This window comes from Triticum urartu, chromosome 4, assembly GCF_003073215.2.
Source record: "Triticum urartu cultivar G1812 chromosome 4, Tu2.1, whole genome shotgun sequence".
NCBI lineage: Eukaryota > Viridiplantae > Streptophyta > Magnoliopsida > Poales > Poaceae > Triticum > Triticum urartu.
This window is the reverse complement of record NC_053025.1, coordinates 462,220,284-462,237,251: the sequence shown is the minus strand read 5'-3', so window position 1 is coordinate 462,237,251 and position 16,968 is coordinate 462,220,284. Positions and strand designations below refer to the sequence as shown.

The window sequence follows — 16,968 nt, the reverse complement described above, 5'->3', positions numbered from 1 at the left end:
TCTCCGCGGCGGGTGACAGAGTGGTGCCGCCGGTGGCCCCGCCGTCCCCCATCAAGCCGGAGCCGGAGTGGGAGCCATCCCCCATTGAGCGCTACTCCTGGACGGGAGTAGTGCGCGAGTGGGTACACACGCCGCCGGTCTGGATGGGAGCGATGCTGGCGCAGGAGCAGGCGTACCTCGAGCACTGGCGCAAGATCAGGGTGGCCGAGGAGCGCCGCGACGGCGAATACCTCGAGATGCTCGAGCGCGACCTCGAGGAGGAGCAACACGAGGCCGAGGAGGAGGCACGCCAGGCCGCGGCTACATAGGCGGCCGCACACCCCCCCCCCCCCCCCCCCCCCCCCCCCCCCCCCCCCCCCCCCCCCCCCGCGCCGGCACTGCCTGCGCCAGCACTGCCCGACATGACGGCGCTCTGGAACACGGCGTTCGCCTGGGCCGGGCCGGCGCCGACGCTCATCGACCTCACGGACCCCGAGGACGACGACGATGATGCCTAGGGCAGCATGCCGCCTCGTAGTTTAGGCTGTTTTTATTTTTTTAAATGCAAATGTGGACGCGTAGACTCTCGTCGGCCTTCGTGGCCAGCTTTAATGTTTAATTAATGTTTTTTCTCTTTTTTAATATGCATGCGATCATTTTTTTTGCGCCGTCAAAATGGGTTCGGGCCAGCGTTGGGCGCACGCGCCGACCCAAATGCGGAAGCGGACATCCGTGTCCGTCTGGCCGACCCAAACGGACAACATGCGGACAAAATCGCCGTCCGTTTGGATCGACCCGTTGGAGTTGCTTCCGGTTAATACAATTCTAGCATGAATAATAAACATTTATCATGATATAAGGAAATATAAATAACAACTTTATTTTGGGGCATATTTCCTTCACATACACACTTCAAGGACACCAGAGCAGAGCGATAGCCAGCGCCGCAGTCGATGTTGGGGTTCTGGCAGGCGCATGAGGAATAGGGTACAACTTTTCCCTCCTCAAGCAGCACCAGCTGCCAAAAGGCCAAATCTAAGGCGAGCTCACGAGCGAGTAGGCTGAGACGGCAAAGGGCGCGGAGAACCCCAACTTTATCGCCGAGCAATGGGTGTTGTACGAGGCCACACACACTCGCACTGCGTGCAACATGGTCACGACGCTGTCAGACGCGGAGGCGGCACAAGCGGTCGCGGACGAGGATGCTGGCAACTGCACATCCCTCGCTCCGCCAATGACGCTTCGAGGGCGTTGATTCCACAACAAGGCCGGTCTGTCCACGTTCATCATCGACCTCACGTGCACCGGTGATGGGTAGGCTACAAACTCCAACAAGAAGGAGTGGGGCGTGGGAGGCGGCAAGGCCTTGAGTCGCGTGAGCCGATCCATGTCCCATGTCCTACTCTTACTTGCTAGCGACCGCACCTTCACTCCGCATGGCTCAGCTGGCCGCCAGACAGTCCGAACACGATCGCTCGACATGGGCACGGACGAGAAGAATAAAGACTCAGAGGGCGTGCGTCGCTTTAGATTTAGACTAGGTTGAAGCCCAATAGCTTTTATTTAACGAAATATGTCAAAAATGTAAAGATTTTTGTACGATTAACATTAAAATCATCTGATTTGCAGGCATTTAGTCTAATTCATTTAGATGCGGTTTGAAATGCACACATGCCTGGTTGGATAGCCGACTCCCGTATAAATATTGGTATCCAAGGACGAATACCATGTCCGTTTTATGGATCAGCATTTGAGACGCTGTAATATGGTAAGTATAAGTATGCCAATGTATAGCGTACTAAAATACATTTCTAAGACACGGCACGGACTCCCCTAAAAAAACACGACACGGCGTGGTCGTTACTGCAGAAATCCCGTGTCCACCCTAGAAAAAGGAAATTCCCCTGTCCGCCCCCAAATCCCAACGGGAAGAACCGCTGCCGCCCTCGGCTGCCCACCCGATCCGGATCCGGCCTGAACCTACGCCCTCCACGCTCCACTTTCCTTCTTTACTTCCGCCACCGTGCCACGCCTGCTCGCCGAAGCCGTGTCCGGCACCGCCTCTGCCCCGGCTGGCGCCACCGCCTCTGCCCCGGCTATAAAGCCGCGCCCTTTGTCTGACCCGCTCCTCCTCCTCTCTTCGCCCGGTTCGCGCCTCTCGCCTCCTCGTCACACTCTGGCCGGTCCGCTACTCCTCCCCTCTCTTTGCCAGGGTCGCGCCTTCGCCTCCTCGCCGCGCTCTGACCGGTCTGCGCGACCGCGCCTCCTCCACTCTTCGTCCGGGCCGAGCCTTTGTCCTCCTCGTCGTGCTCTGGCAGGTCCACCGCTCCTCCACTCTTCGTCCGCGTCGTGCCATTCTCCTCCTCGCCACGCTCTACCCGGTTTGCTCCTCCTCCTCCTCTCTTCATCCGGGTTTGCCGTGCCTCTGTCCTCCTCGAGTCGCATTTCATCTTGCTCGTCCTCGCTCGGTTGATTCGTCCGTTTAGAACCGCGTCTGGGTTTGGTTTTGCTCATCCTCGCCGTCGCCGGTTTAGATAGAGAGTCCCGCCTGGTTTGATTTTGCTCGTTCTCGCCGCCGTTCGTCCGTTTAGAGTCACGTCCGATTTGGTTCTGCTCGTGCTCGATTTGTCGGTTTAGAATCGCTTCCGAGTTGATTTTGCTCGTCCCCGCCGTTCATCAGTTCAGAGTCGCGTCTGATTTTATTCTGCTCGTCCTCGCCGTCGTCCGTTTTTGCTCGTCCCCACCGTCACCCCGATGCGCTCGCGTGTTCTTGGTCCGTCTCGTCGAGGGTCTACGTCTGGTTTGCGATTGAGAAATTTCTGCGTGCGCTTGCGTTTCGTGTTCGGTGTCAGCGCGAGTGTTACAGGAACGGTCGGGTCTTGGTTTTGAAATTGGGTTACGGCCGGAAATGGGGAGACAGAGAGGTTTGTCGTGCTAGTTGGTTCCTAGGCACCGTCACCTCATCGGTTGTTTTCAAATCTCAACGACTAGCTTGTACGTGTTCGTCCATTAGAGACATTCCCTTTGATACTCTGGTTCCTTTGTCGATTCTGATTGTACTAGCTTGGTTCGTCCACCGTTGTGCTAGCTTGTTTCACTTTCTGCAGGCGTGTGTGCTCTCATCCCAGACGCAGGGGTGATTCTTTACGGTTGTTCTGATGGGTGTTATTGCTTCTGCTCTTTTCAATTGGTTATTACTTCCTATCATGCTTTGCTTGTGTTCCCATACATGGTGATGTGTGTTCAGGGGTGCAAATCATGTAGGCCGTGGGTGCCATTTCTTGCAGGCAGGCAGAGCAGAGTGCCTGACTAATTGAACACCTGCTACTGCTACTGTTGGACAAGGTTTCCTCCTGTTGCTATTTCCATTTTCATACGAGTACTAGATGAGGTGCTGCTAGTTAGTCCCCACTACACTTCATTCTAGATTGCATAGCATAACTCCGGAATTATTTCATTGACTTCTGGGCATATAATTCAGTTGTGAGCGGAATTTATTTATTTGTGAAAGCACGTTCATCACATGTTTTTTATCAATGCTGTTCACTTTTGCCGCACCCCTTTTGTTTGTCCTGTTAAATTTTATGGCATCAACTTGGAGCAAACTTTGTACCCACTGGTTAAAATATCGAGAATGCTAACTTCTGTATTTGTCGCTATGTATGCCATGCACTTGGGAAGCCTGGGCGTGATTAGGATTTGGATTGCATATAGATTTTATGCTATGTTTGTTTATACCTAGTTGTGACCTAATATAGTGTAAATCTGCTAATTTTTTAATTTAATCTATGTTCAATGCAAGTAGGTTTTGTTCGTAAGTGGTATTTATTTTTTGTGTGTATGAACATTGATGCTGTCAATTTTTCTTATCATAATCATTTACCATGGTGTTCGACAATACATGTCTACTGTTCTTTATTCCCTTTTGTGGTTCGATGATTCAATTTTGCATGACATATGATCACTTATGTGTTAGTATATACTAGCTATGGTGTGTTTTATTCAAATTATTAACCACATCTTTTACAGATTTGCCTTGAGTTTATATGACAGTCTGTTTCTTTGTGTGTTTCTTGTGTGCAAGCGCTCCATTGTGTTTGTCTGACTATGTGTGTGATGTGCCCCTATCTATGTATGTTTCTTTGTCCGTTTCATGTGTGCAAGGCGCTCCATTCTCTGTGTGTGACTGTGTGTTTGACTGCTTAGATGGGTGATTCTGATTGTGTTTATATGGTCTGTCCAATTGGTTTCTTCTTCATGCTTTGCTTGTGTTCCAATGATGTCTCCTCATATATGGGGATGTGTTCGGGGATGCAAACCATGTAGGACGTTTCGAGCAAGCAGGGATCGAGAGACGTGCACTAGTCAGGCTTCTCTCCTGCTGATAGATGATGATAGGCTGAGCAGAAATGTTTGACTCTTGTAACACTCATTTGCTTGGCTTCCACTCCTTTGTGTGGCCGATTTGGCATCCAATGCATTCCATGCCTATCTTATTTATCTCACTCACTCATCATAGCACCATTTTTTCTTTTTGTTCCTTATTTTTTGTATCATAATAATCATGTTTACCGTGGTGTTTGACAATACATTTTTTTTGTGATATCTGTGTTTCATTATGTCTTATGTGGATATCATATTCTTCTTTTGTATTACTGATGTCCAGTCACTGGAATAAGCTTTTCTAAGTATTTCAGGTAGGACATAGACATGTCACATTTGCTCTTCCTTGTATTGCTAAGGACACTGATGGGTTGGGTTTGCTTACAGCGAGGTATATTTATGTTTTTTACATTTTGTGATGCTGATGTCCATAGTCCCAAAACATTTATTTAGTCATGTTTTCCTTGTTCACTTCACAAGATTATGTATTCATGCTGATATTATGGTACTCTTTCCAAGACTAATAATTCTACAAAGAACCATTGGAATATGTTTTTTACATTTTACGATGTTGATGTCTGTAGTCTCAAAACGCTTATTTAGCCATGTTTTCCTTGTTCACTTCACAAGTATTCATGTTGATAGTATGTCTTTCCAGGACAGATAATTCTATTGGAATATTTATTTGAGAAAGAAGTTAGATGTCTATGGCACCAGCAATATTTTGGCAATTCCAAGACTAATTGGTCATGATGACTTCAAGCATAAATAGAAGACAACTAATTCTGAGGGCCATCTTGATCTGAACAACTCATTATTCTAATTTTAGCTCACCTCTACAGTCATACAAACTGGCATGCCAAGGGCTGCTAAGGGTTCCTTTCGCTTTCTGTTTTACCAACCAAGGTAACTAAATTTGATCTTCAGCTTGCAAATTCGTAACGTTATGGGAGGGAAAGGTTTCATGTACATGAGCTCTGATTATCTACATATATACTTGAATTTCTTTGGATTTGTCGGACTACTACTATTCTACATGATGTTCTCCATGATTCATTTGATTTGTTGATTTTATTATTTTCCTAGTGGGCTCTTTAGGTTCATCTTGTGACACAAAATACAATATTGGTACGTGCAGACTCTGAAATTTGGTGATAAAGAAAAGGTACCTCCTAATTTGCTATGTCTCTCTTACACTCGTCTTTGTTTATATAACAGTAGTGACCTCCTGGCTTGTAGTTGGGTAATGCAGAGAGAGATTTGGAATTGAAGCTATATAAACTAAAATAATGCAGAGTTGAAGGTTTTGAACGGGAAGCTTGAACAAACAGTTTACTTTTTCTCATGTCTTCGATTAGTTTCATCCTATCTTTGTCTGTTTCTTGTGTGCAAGCACTCCATTGTGTCTGACTGTGTGTGTGTGACCATGACTCTGTGTGTGTGACTGACTGTATGTGTATGTGTTTCTTTGTCTGTTTCTTGTGTGCAAGCGCTCCATTGTGTCTCTGTGTGTGTCTGTGTGTTGACTGTGACTGTGTCATTTTATGACTGACTGTGTGTGTGTGTGTTTGTGTGTTGACTGTGACTGTGTGTCATTTTATGACTGACTGTGTGTGTGTGTGTGTTTGTGTGTTGACTGTGACTGTGGCTGTGATTGTGTCATTATGCAAGCGCTCCATAATTACCTATTGGCACCTCATAATGCATGGATATTTCTGTATAATAAGATCATGGGCATGTCATTTTTTGACCTACATACCTTGCAGTTGGTAGTACCATTGCCCTTTGGACATTCTTCAATGCATTGCTCTATATTTTCCTGCATCAAGTATGATGATTGTGCTTAGAATGTGTAGAATCCAGGGGTGGATGGAGGTTTTCATGATGGCTAATTTGTTTTGTTATATGGTTGTTCTGATGGTGTGCTTCTGGTGTTTGAACTGAAGCCATAGATTTCCTACAAACTTGGTCTGTGTTTGTATGGTAATCCCTCTCGAATTTAACCCCTTCCAGTTTTGTAACAATATTTATCTCACGATTGTGTTGGGGAACGTAGCAGAATTTTAAAATTTTCTACGCATCACCAAGATCAGTCTATGGAGTCATCTAGCAACGAGGGAGAGAGGAGTGCATCTACATACCCTTGTAGATCGCGCGCGGAAGCGTTAAAGAGAACGGGGTTGATGGGGTCGTACTCGACGTGATCCGAATCACCGATGACCTAGTGCCGAACGGACGGCACCTCCGCGTTCTACACACGTACGGTTGGGAAGACGTCTCCTCCAACTTGATCCAACAAGGGGGAAGGAGAGGTTGATGAAGATCCAGCAGCACGACGGCGTGGTGATGGATGCAGCAGGATCCCGGCAGGGCTTCGCCAAGCGCAAGCGGGGAGGAGAGGTGTTGCGGAGGGAGAGGGAGGCGCCAAGAGCAAGGGTGCGGCTGCCCTCCCTCCCCCCTCTTTATATAGGGGCCTTGGGGGGCGCCGGCCCTAGGAGATCTAATCTCCAAGGGGGCGGCGGCCAAGGGGTGGCTTCCCCCCAAGCCAAGTGGGGGGCGCCCCCACCCCTAGGGTTTCCCAACCCTAGGCACAGGGGGGCCCAAGGGGGGGCACCAGCCCACTAGGGGCTGGTTCCCCTCCCAATTCAGCCCATGGGGCCCTCCGGGATAGGTGGCCCCACCCGGTGGACCCCCGGGACCCTTCCGGTGGTCCCCGTACAATACCGGCGACCCCCGAAACCTTCCCGATGGCCGAAACTGGACTTCCTATATATAAATCTTTACCTCCGGACCATTCCGGACTCCTCGTGACGTCCGGGATCTCATCCGGGACTCCGAACAACTTTCGGGTTACTGCATATTAATATCTCTACAACCCTAGCGTCACCGAACCTTAAGTGTGTAGACCCTACGGGTTCGGGAGACATGCAGACATGACCGAGACACCTCTCCGGCCAATAACCAACAGCGGGATCTGGATACCCATGTTGGCTCCCACACGCTCCATGATGATCTCATCGGATGAACCACGATGTCGAGGATTCAATCAATCCGTATACAATTCCCTTTTTCAATCGGTACGTTACTTGCCTGAGACTCGATCGTCGGTATCCCAATACCTCGTTCAATCTCGTTACCGGCAAGTCACTTTACTCATACCGTAATGCATGATCCCGTGATCAACCACTTGGTCACATTGAGCTCATTATGATGATGCATTACCGAGTGGGCCCAGAGATACCTCTCCGTCATACGGAGTGACAAATCCCAGTCTCGATTCATGCCAACCCAACAGACACTTTCGGAGATACATGTAGTGTACCTTTATAGTCACCCAGTTACGTTGTGACATTTGGCACACCCAAAGCACTCCTACGGTATCCGGGAGTTGCACAATCTCATGGTCTAAGGAAATGATACTTGACATTCGGAAAAGCTACAACAAACGAACTACACGATCTTTGAGCTATGCTTATGATTGGGTCTTGTCCATCACATCATTCTCCTAATGATGTGATCCCATTATCAATGACATCCAATGTCCATAGTCAGGAAACCATGACTATCTTTTGATCAACGAGCTAGTCAACTAGAGGCTCACTAGGGACGTGTTGTGGTCTATGTATTCACACATGTATTACGATTTCCGGATAACACAATTGTAGCATGAACAATAGAAAATTATCATGAACAAAGAAATATAATAATAACCATTTTATTATTGCCTCTAGGGCATATTTCCAACAGTCTCCACTTGCACTAGAGTCAATAGTCTAGTTACATTGTGATGAATCGAACACCCATGCAGTTCTGGTGTTGATCATGTTTTGCTCTAGGGAGAGGTTTAGTCAACGGATCTGCCACATTCAGGTCCGTATGTACTTTACACATCTCTATGTCTCCATTTTGAACACTTTCACGAATGGAGTTGAAGCGACGCTTGATATGACTGGTCTTCCTGTGAAACCTGGGCTCCTTGGCAAGGGCAATAGCTCCAGTGTTGTCACAGAAGAGAGTCATCGGGCCTGACGCATTGGGTATGACTCCTAGGTCGGTAATGAACTCCTTCACCCAGACTGCTTCTTGTGCTGCCTCCGAGGCTGCCATATACTCCGCTTCACATGTAGATCCCACCATAACGCTTTGCTTGCAACTGCACCAGCTTACTGCCCCACCATTCAAAATATACACGTATCCGGTTTGTGACTTAGAGTTATCCAGATCTGTGTCGAAGCTAGCATCGACGTAACCCTTTACGACGAGCTCTTCGTCACCTCCATAAACGAGAAACATATCCTTAGTCCTTTTCAGGTACTTCAGGATATTCTTGACCGCTGTCCAGTGTTCCATGCCGGGATTACTTTGGTACCTTCCTACCAAACTTACAGCAAGGTTTACATCAGGTCTGGTACACAGCATAGCATACATGATAGACCCTATGGCCGAGCCATAGGGGACGACACTCATCTTTTCTCTATCTTCTGCCATGGTCGGGCATTGAGCCGTGCTCAACCTTGTACCTTGCAATACAGGCAAGAACCCCTTCTTTGACTGATCCATTTTGAACTTCTTCAATATCTTGTCAAGGTACGTACTCTGTGAAAGACCAATGAGGCGTCCCGATCTATCTCTATAGAATCTTGATGCCTAATATATAAGCAGCTTCTCCAAGGTCCTTCATTGAAAAACACTTGTTCAAGTAGGCCTTTATGCTTTCCAAGAATTCTATATCATTTCCCATCAACAGTATGTCATCCACATACAATATGAGAAATGCTACAGAGCTCCCACTCACTTTCTTGTAAATGCAGGCTTCTCCATAAGTCTGCGTAAACCCAAACGCTTTGATCATCTCATCAAAACGAATGTTCCAACTCCGAGATGCTTGCACCAGTCCATAAATCGAGCGTTGGAGCTTGCACACCTTGTCAGCATTCTTAGGATCGACAAAACCTTCCGGCTGCATCATATACAATTCTTCCTTAAGGAAACCATTAAGGAATGCCGTTTTGACGTCCATTTGCCATATCTCATAATCATAGAATGTGGCAATTGCTAACATGATTCGGACGGACTTCAGCTTCGCTACGGGTGAGAAAGTCTCATCGTAGTCAACCCCTTGAACTTGTCAATAACCCTTAGCGACAAGCCGAGCTTTATAGATGGTTACGTTACCATCCGCGTCTGTCTTCTTCTTAAAAATCCATTTATTTTCTATGGCTCGTCGATCAACGGGCAAGTCAGTCAAAGTCCATACTTCGTTTTCATACATGGATCCTATCTCGGATTTCATGGCTTCCAACCATTTGTCGGAATCTGGGCCCGCCATCGCTTCTTCATAGTTCGAAGGTTCACCGTTGTCTAACAACATGATTTCCAAGACAGGGTTGCCATACCACTCTGGTGCGGAACGTGTCCTTGTGGACCTACGAAGTTCAGTAGCAACTTGATCTGAAGCTTCATGATCATCATCATTAACTTCTTCTCTAGTCGGTGCAGGCACCTCAGGAATACTTTCTTGAGCTGCGTTACTTACCGGTTCAAGAGGTAATACTTCATCAAGTTCTACTTTCCTCCCACTTATTTCTTTCGAGAGAAACTCTTTCTCTAGAAAGGACCCATTCTTGGCAACAAAGATCTTGCCTTCGGATCTAAGGTAGAAGGTATACCCAATAGTTTCTTTAGGGTATCCTATGAAGACGCATTTTTCCGATTTGGGTTCGAGCTTTTCAGGTTGAAGTTTCTTGACATAAGCATCGCATCCCCAAACTTTTAGAAACGACAGCTTAGGTTTCATCCCAAACCATAATTCATACGGTGTCGTCTCAACGGATTTCGACGGAGCCCTATTTAAAGTGATGCGGCAGTCTCTAAAGCATAGCCCCAAAATGACAGCGGTAAATCGGTAAGAGACATCATAGATCGCACCATATCCAATAGGGTGCGATTACGATGTTCGGACACACCATTACGCTGAGGTGTTCCAGGCGGCGTGAGTTGTGAAACTATTCCACATTTTCTTAAGTGTGTGCCAAATTCGTGACTCAAGTATTCTCCCCCACGATCTGATCGCAAGAACTTGATTTTCCTGTCATGTTGATTCTCAACCTCACTCTGAAATTCCTTGAACTTTTCAAAGGTCTCAGACTTGTGTTTCATTAAGTAGACATACCCATATCTACTCAAGTCATCAGTGAGGGTGAGAACATAACGATAGCCACCACGAGCCTCAACACTCATTGGACCGCACACATCAGTATGTATGATTTCCAATAAGTTGGTTGCTCGCTCCATTGTTCCTGAGAATGGAGTCTTAGTCATTTTACCCATGAGGCATGGTTCGCACGTGTCAAATGATTCGTAATCAAGAGACTCTAAAAGTCCATCTGCATGGAGCTTCTTCATGCGTTTGACACCTATGTGACCAAGGCGGCAGTGCCACAAGTATGTGGGACTATCATTATCAACCTTACATCTTTTGGTATTCACACTATGAATATGTGTAACATTAAGCTCGAGATTCATTAAGAATAAACCATTCACCAATGGAGCATGACCATAAAACATATCTCTCATATAAATAGAACAACCATTATTCTCGGATATAAATAAGTAGCCATCTCGAATTAAACGAGATCCTGATACAATGTTCATGCTCAAAGATGGCACTAAATAACAATTATTGAGGTTTAAAACTAATCCCGTAGGTAAATGTAGAGGCAGCGTGCCGACGGCGATCACATCGACCTTGGAACCATTCCCGACGCGCATCATCACCTCGTCCTTCGCCAGTCTCCGCTTATTCCGCAGCTCCTGCTTTGAGTTACAAATGTGAGCAGCCGCACCGGTATCAAATACCCAGGAGCTACTACGAGTACTGGTAAGGTACACATCAATTACATGTATATCACATATACCTTTAGTGTTGCCGACCTTCTTGTCCGCTAAGTATTTGGGGCAGTTCCGCTTCTAGTGACCACTTCCCTTGCAATAAAAACACTCAGTCTCGGGCTTGGGTCCATTCTTTGGCTTCTTCCCGGCAGCTTGCTTACCGGGCGCGGCAACTCCCTTGCCGTCCTTCTTGAAGTTCTTCTTACCCTTGCCTTTCTTGAACTTAGTGGTTTTATTCACCATCAACACTTGATGTTCCTTTTTGATTTCCACCTCTGCTGATTTTAGCATTGAATATACCTCAGGAATGGTCTTTTCCATCCCCTGCATATTGAAGTTCATCACAAAGCTCTTGTAGCTCGATGGAAGCGACTGAATGATTCTGTCAATGACCGCGTCATCCGGGAGATTAACTCCCAGCTGAGTCAAGCGGTTATGCAACCCAGACATTTTGAGTATGTGCTCACTGACAGAACTATTTTCCTCCATCTTACAGCTGAAGAACTTGTCGGAGACTTCATATCTCTCGACCCGGGCATGAGCTTGGAAAACCATTTTCAGCTCTTCGAACATCTCATATGCTCCGTGTCTCTCAAAACGCTTTTGGAGCCCCGGTTCTAAGCTGTAAAGCATGCCACACTGAACGAGGGAGTAATCATCAGCACGTGAGTGCCAAGCATTCATAACGTCTTGGTTCTCTGGGATGGGTGCGTCACCTAGCGGTGCTTCTAGGACATAATCTTTCTTGGCAGCTATGAGGATGGTCCTCAGGTTCCGGACCCAGTCCGTATAGTTGCTGCCATCATCTTTTAGCTTGGTTTTCTCTAGGAACGCGTTGAAGTTGAGGACAACGTGGGCCATTTGATCTACAAGACATATTGTAAAGATTTTAGACTAAGTTCATGATAATTAAGTTCATCTAATCAAATTACTCAATGAACTCCCACTCAGATAGACATCCCTCCAGTCATCTAAGTGAAACATGATCCGAGTTAACTAGGCCGTGTCCGATCATCACGTGAGACGGACTAGCCAACATCAGTGAACATCTTCATGTTGATCGTATCTTCTATACAACTCATGCTCGACCTTTCGGTCTTCCGTGTTTCGAGGCCATGTCTGTACATGCTAGGCTCGTCAAGTCAACCTAAGTGTATTGCGTGTGTAAATCTGGCTTACACCCGTTGTATTCGAACGTTAGAATCTATCACAACCGATCATCACGTGGTGCTTCGAAACAACGAACCTTCACAACGGTGCACAGTTACGGGGAACACTTTCTTGAAATTATTACAAGGGATCATCTTATTTAAGCTATCGTCGTTCTAAGCAAATAAGATGTAAAACATGATAAACATCACATGCAATCAAATAGTGACATGATATGGCCAATATCATTTGCTCCTTTTGATCTCCATCTTCGGGGCTCCATGATCATCATGATCTCCATCATCGTGTCCTCTTGAAGGTGTATCATCATCTATTACTTCTACTGCTATGGCTAATGCTTTAGCAATGAAGTAAAGTAATTACATGACGTTTATGTTGACACGCAGGTCATAAATAAATAAAGACAACTCCTATGGCTCCTGCCGGTTGTCATACTCATCGACATGCAAGTCGTGATTCCTATTACAAGAACATGATCATCTCATACATCACATATATCATTCATCACATCCTTTGGCCATATCACATCACTAAACACTTGCTGCAAAAACAAGTTAGACGTCCTCTAATTGTTGTTGCAAGTTTTTACGTGGCTGTTATAGGTTTCTAGCAAGAACGTTTCTTACCTACGCCAAAACCACAACGTGATATGCCAATTTCAATTTACCCTTCATAAGGACCCTTTTCATCGAATCCGATCCGACTAAAGTGGGAGAGACAGACACCCGCCAGCCACCTTATGCAACTAGTGCATGTCAATCGGTGGAACCAGTCTCACGTAAGTGTATGTGTAAGGTCGGTCCGGGCCGCTTCATCCCACGATGTCGCCGAATCAAGATAAGACTAGTAACGGCAAGCAAATTGACAGTATCCACGCCCACAACTGCTTTGTGTTCTACTCGTGCATAGAAACTACGCATAGACCTAGCTCATGATGCCACTATTGGGGAACGTAGCAGAATTTTAAAATTTTCTACGCATCACCAAGATCAATCTATGGAGTCATCTAGCAACGAGGGAGAGAGGAGTGCATCTACATACCCTTGTAGATCGCGCGCGGAAGCGTTCAAGAGAACGGGGTTGATGGAGTCGTACTCGACGTGATCCAAATCACCGATGACCTAGTGCCGAACGGACGACACCTCCGGGTTCAACACACGTACGGTTGGGAATACGTCTCCTCCAACTTGATCCAGCAAGGGGGAAGGAGACGTTGATGAAGATCCAGCAGCACGACGGCGTGGCGATGGATGCAGCAGGATCCCGGCAGGGCTTCGCCAAGCGCAAGCGGGGAGGAGAGGTGTTGCGGAGGGAGAGGGAGGCGCCAAGAGCAAGGGTGTGGCTGCCCTCCCTCCCCCCTCTTTATATAGGGGCCTTGGGGGGCGCCGGCCCTAGGAGATCTAATCTCCAAGGGGGCGGCGGCCAAGGGGTGGCTTCCCCCCCCAAGCCAAGTGGGGGGCGCCCCCACCCCTAGGGTTTCCCAACCCTAGGCACAGGGCGGCCCAAGGGGGGGCGCACCAGCCCACTAGGGGCTAGTTCCCCTCCCAATTCAGCCCATGGGGCCCTCCGGGATAGGTGGCCCCACCCGGTGGTCCCGGTACAATACCGGCGACCCCCGAAACCTTCCCGATGGCCGAAACTGGACTACCTATATATAAATCTTTACCTCCGGACCATTTCGGAACTCCTCGTGACGTCCGGGATCTCATCCGGGACTCCGAACAACTTTCAGGTTACTGCATATTAATATCTCTACAACCCTAGCGTCACCGAACCTTAAGTGTGTAGACCCTACGGGTTCGGGAGACATGCAGACATGACCGAGACGCCTCTCCAGTCAATAACCAACATCGGGATCTGGATGCCCATGTTGGCTCCTACACGCTCCACGATGATCTCATCGGATGAACCACGATGTCGAGGATTCAATCAATCCGTATACAATTCCCTTTGTCAATCGGTACGTTACTTGCCCGAGACTCGATCGTCGGTATCCCAATACCTCGTTCAATCTCGTTACCGGCAAGTCATTTTACTCGTACCGTAATGCATGATCCCGTGATCAACCACTTGGTCACATTGAGCTCATTATGATGATGCATTACCGAGTGGGCCCAGAGATACCTCTCCGTCATACGGAGTGACAAATCCCAGTCTCGATTCGTGCCAACCCAACAGACACTTTTGGAGATACATGTAGTGTACCTTTATAGTCACCCAGTTACGTTGTGACGTTTGGCACACCCAAAGCACCCTACGGTATCCGGGAGTTGCACAATCTCATGGTCTAAGGAAATGATACTTGACATTCGGAAAAGCTACAGCAAATGAGCTACACGATCTTTGAGCTATGCTTATGATTGGGTCTTGTCCATCACATCATTCTCCTAATGATGTGATCCCGTTATCAATGACATTCAATGTCCATAGTCAGGAAACCATGACTATCTTTTGATCAACGAGCTAGTCAACTAGAGGCTCACTAGGGACGTGTTGTGGTCTATGTATTCACATATGTATTATGATTCCCGGATAACACAATTATAGCATGAACAATAGACAATTATCATGAACAAAGAAATATAATAATAACCATTTTATTATTGCCTCTAGGGCATATTTCCAACAGACTGGTAATACATTATGAATGCATTTTAGCTAGTTATATAGTAACGTCATACTTCTTTAGACGTTGTTCTGTATATGCAAGTGTGGTGAGCTCACATATTGTGTTAGTATCTACCTTCGCAGCTGAATTATTTCTGGATAGGACAGAGGTGTAGTGTTTACATCCATGGCAGAAGGTTATTTAACAGTGTATGGCAATCCCTCTCGAATTTAACTCCTTCCAATTTTGTACACAATATTTATCTCACGCTGGTAATACCTTATGAACATTTTAGCTAGTTATATATTAACGCCATACTTCTTTGGACGTTGTTCTGTATATGCAAGTGTGGTGAGATCACATATTGTGTCAGTATCTACCTTCGCAGCTGAACTATTTCCGGGTAGGACAGAGATGCAGTGTTTACATCCATGGCAGAAGGTTCTTTAACAGTGCATCAAAGGTCCTTGGACTCAAGAGGTTTTTAATTGCACTCTGACTTTTCTCAAGAAAAAAAGCTTTTGCACATTTTATAGTTATATTGATGATATTTTTCTACAGGAAGATGACAAAATTATTGACCTTGCAAACAACTATCGACCACCAGAATGATCTCATTGCAAGGTAGGCAAGCAATGTCGGGAGTGGTATTCTTTTGATTGTTTTATTTTTATATGGTTTGCTGAAATGCATTTTGTCCCTTTGTTGATGCATTGTAGGTTAGCTACCAGAACTTCTTGCTGCTGATCCTGGGATGTTTCCGAACATGCTCCCAAACATGTTCAATTTATCCGCCCTAGGACAGGTGACTAGTGTGCTCCTTTTATGATTCAGTGTAGCTAGTAGTCAAATCGTGTATAGTCCATTCTGTCATCACAAAGCAACCAGATTTGCAGTTTATTTGGTGATGGCAGCATGAACCCACCTGATCTATCACACTTCTTTATTATTCAATTTTTTTGTTATTACTTCCTAATTCTTTCTTCTCTTTGCATCGATCCACTTGCTATGCAGCCACTGCCATGACACAGCAGGTATGCTTGATCTTTTTCTTTGTGCTTGAGATTTTTCTTGTTCTGTAATGCATATGTCCGACCACTCTTTTCTTAGGCTACTCGGCATGCTCGGCGTGTTTACCTCGGTGGAGTTCCTCCAATCGCTAATGAACAGGTAATTGCCTTGAGTAACTTGTTATTTCTTGGAGTCTCTTTCTCTATTCACAGTCCATGCTAACTATTTTGTTCTTCTTTCTGCAGACGGTTGCTCTATTCTTCAATCAAGTTATGGCCGCTATTGGGGGAGACACATTTGATCCAGGTGATGCAGTTCTTAATATGAAGCTGATTTTTGAATTCATACAAAACATCTTAGGTGGCATAATCATCTAACTCTATGTGTGTGACTGACTGACTGTGTGTGTCTGTGGCTGTGTATGTTTTGTGTGTGTGACTGACTGTGTGTGTTCTATGTCTTGTGTGTGTGACTGACTGTTGCTGTGTCGTGTGTGTGTGTGACTGACTGACTGTGTGTGTGACTGTGACTGTGTGTGTTGGCTGACTCTGTGTGTGACTGTCACTCTATGTGTTGGCTGACTCTGTGTGTGACTGTGACTCTGTGTTGGCTGACTCTTTGTGTGACTGTGACTGCGTGTGTGAATATTGCATTTGCTTGATGGTGTGTCTTGTATGCTTTGCGTGTCTTGTATGCTTTGCGTGTCTTGTATGCTTTGCTGAATGATTGGTGTTTGTATTGTTGTGGTGTAACACTGCCTTTGCCGGTCCCAAGCCCGGATGTGAAAATGTGGAGGGAGCTGCAATTACCTTCTTTGTATTGTTTACATTACACGCAGTTTACATTACCTTCTTTGTGGTTACATAATGTGATAGCATGTGATTCAAGCTTTGAAATGCATGCTTCCTTGCTATGAAACATCTAGG

General features: G+C 46.4%; 1 long non-coding RNA gene across 1 annotated transcript; it reads left to right on the top strand.

Annotated features, from left to right (window-relative positions):
• Nucleotides 1–15,748: 15,748 nt before the first annotated feature.
• Nucleotides 15,749–16,491, top strand: LOC125553946. Its single transcript, XR_007304278.1, has 4 exons — nucleotides 15,749–15,836; nucleotides 16,046–16,065; nucleotides 16,142–16,201; nucleotides 16,288–16,491. It is a non-coding gene; the product is annotated as an uncharacterized LOC125553946 (long non-coding RNA).
• Nucleotides 16,492–16,968: the final 477 nt, after the last annotated feature.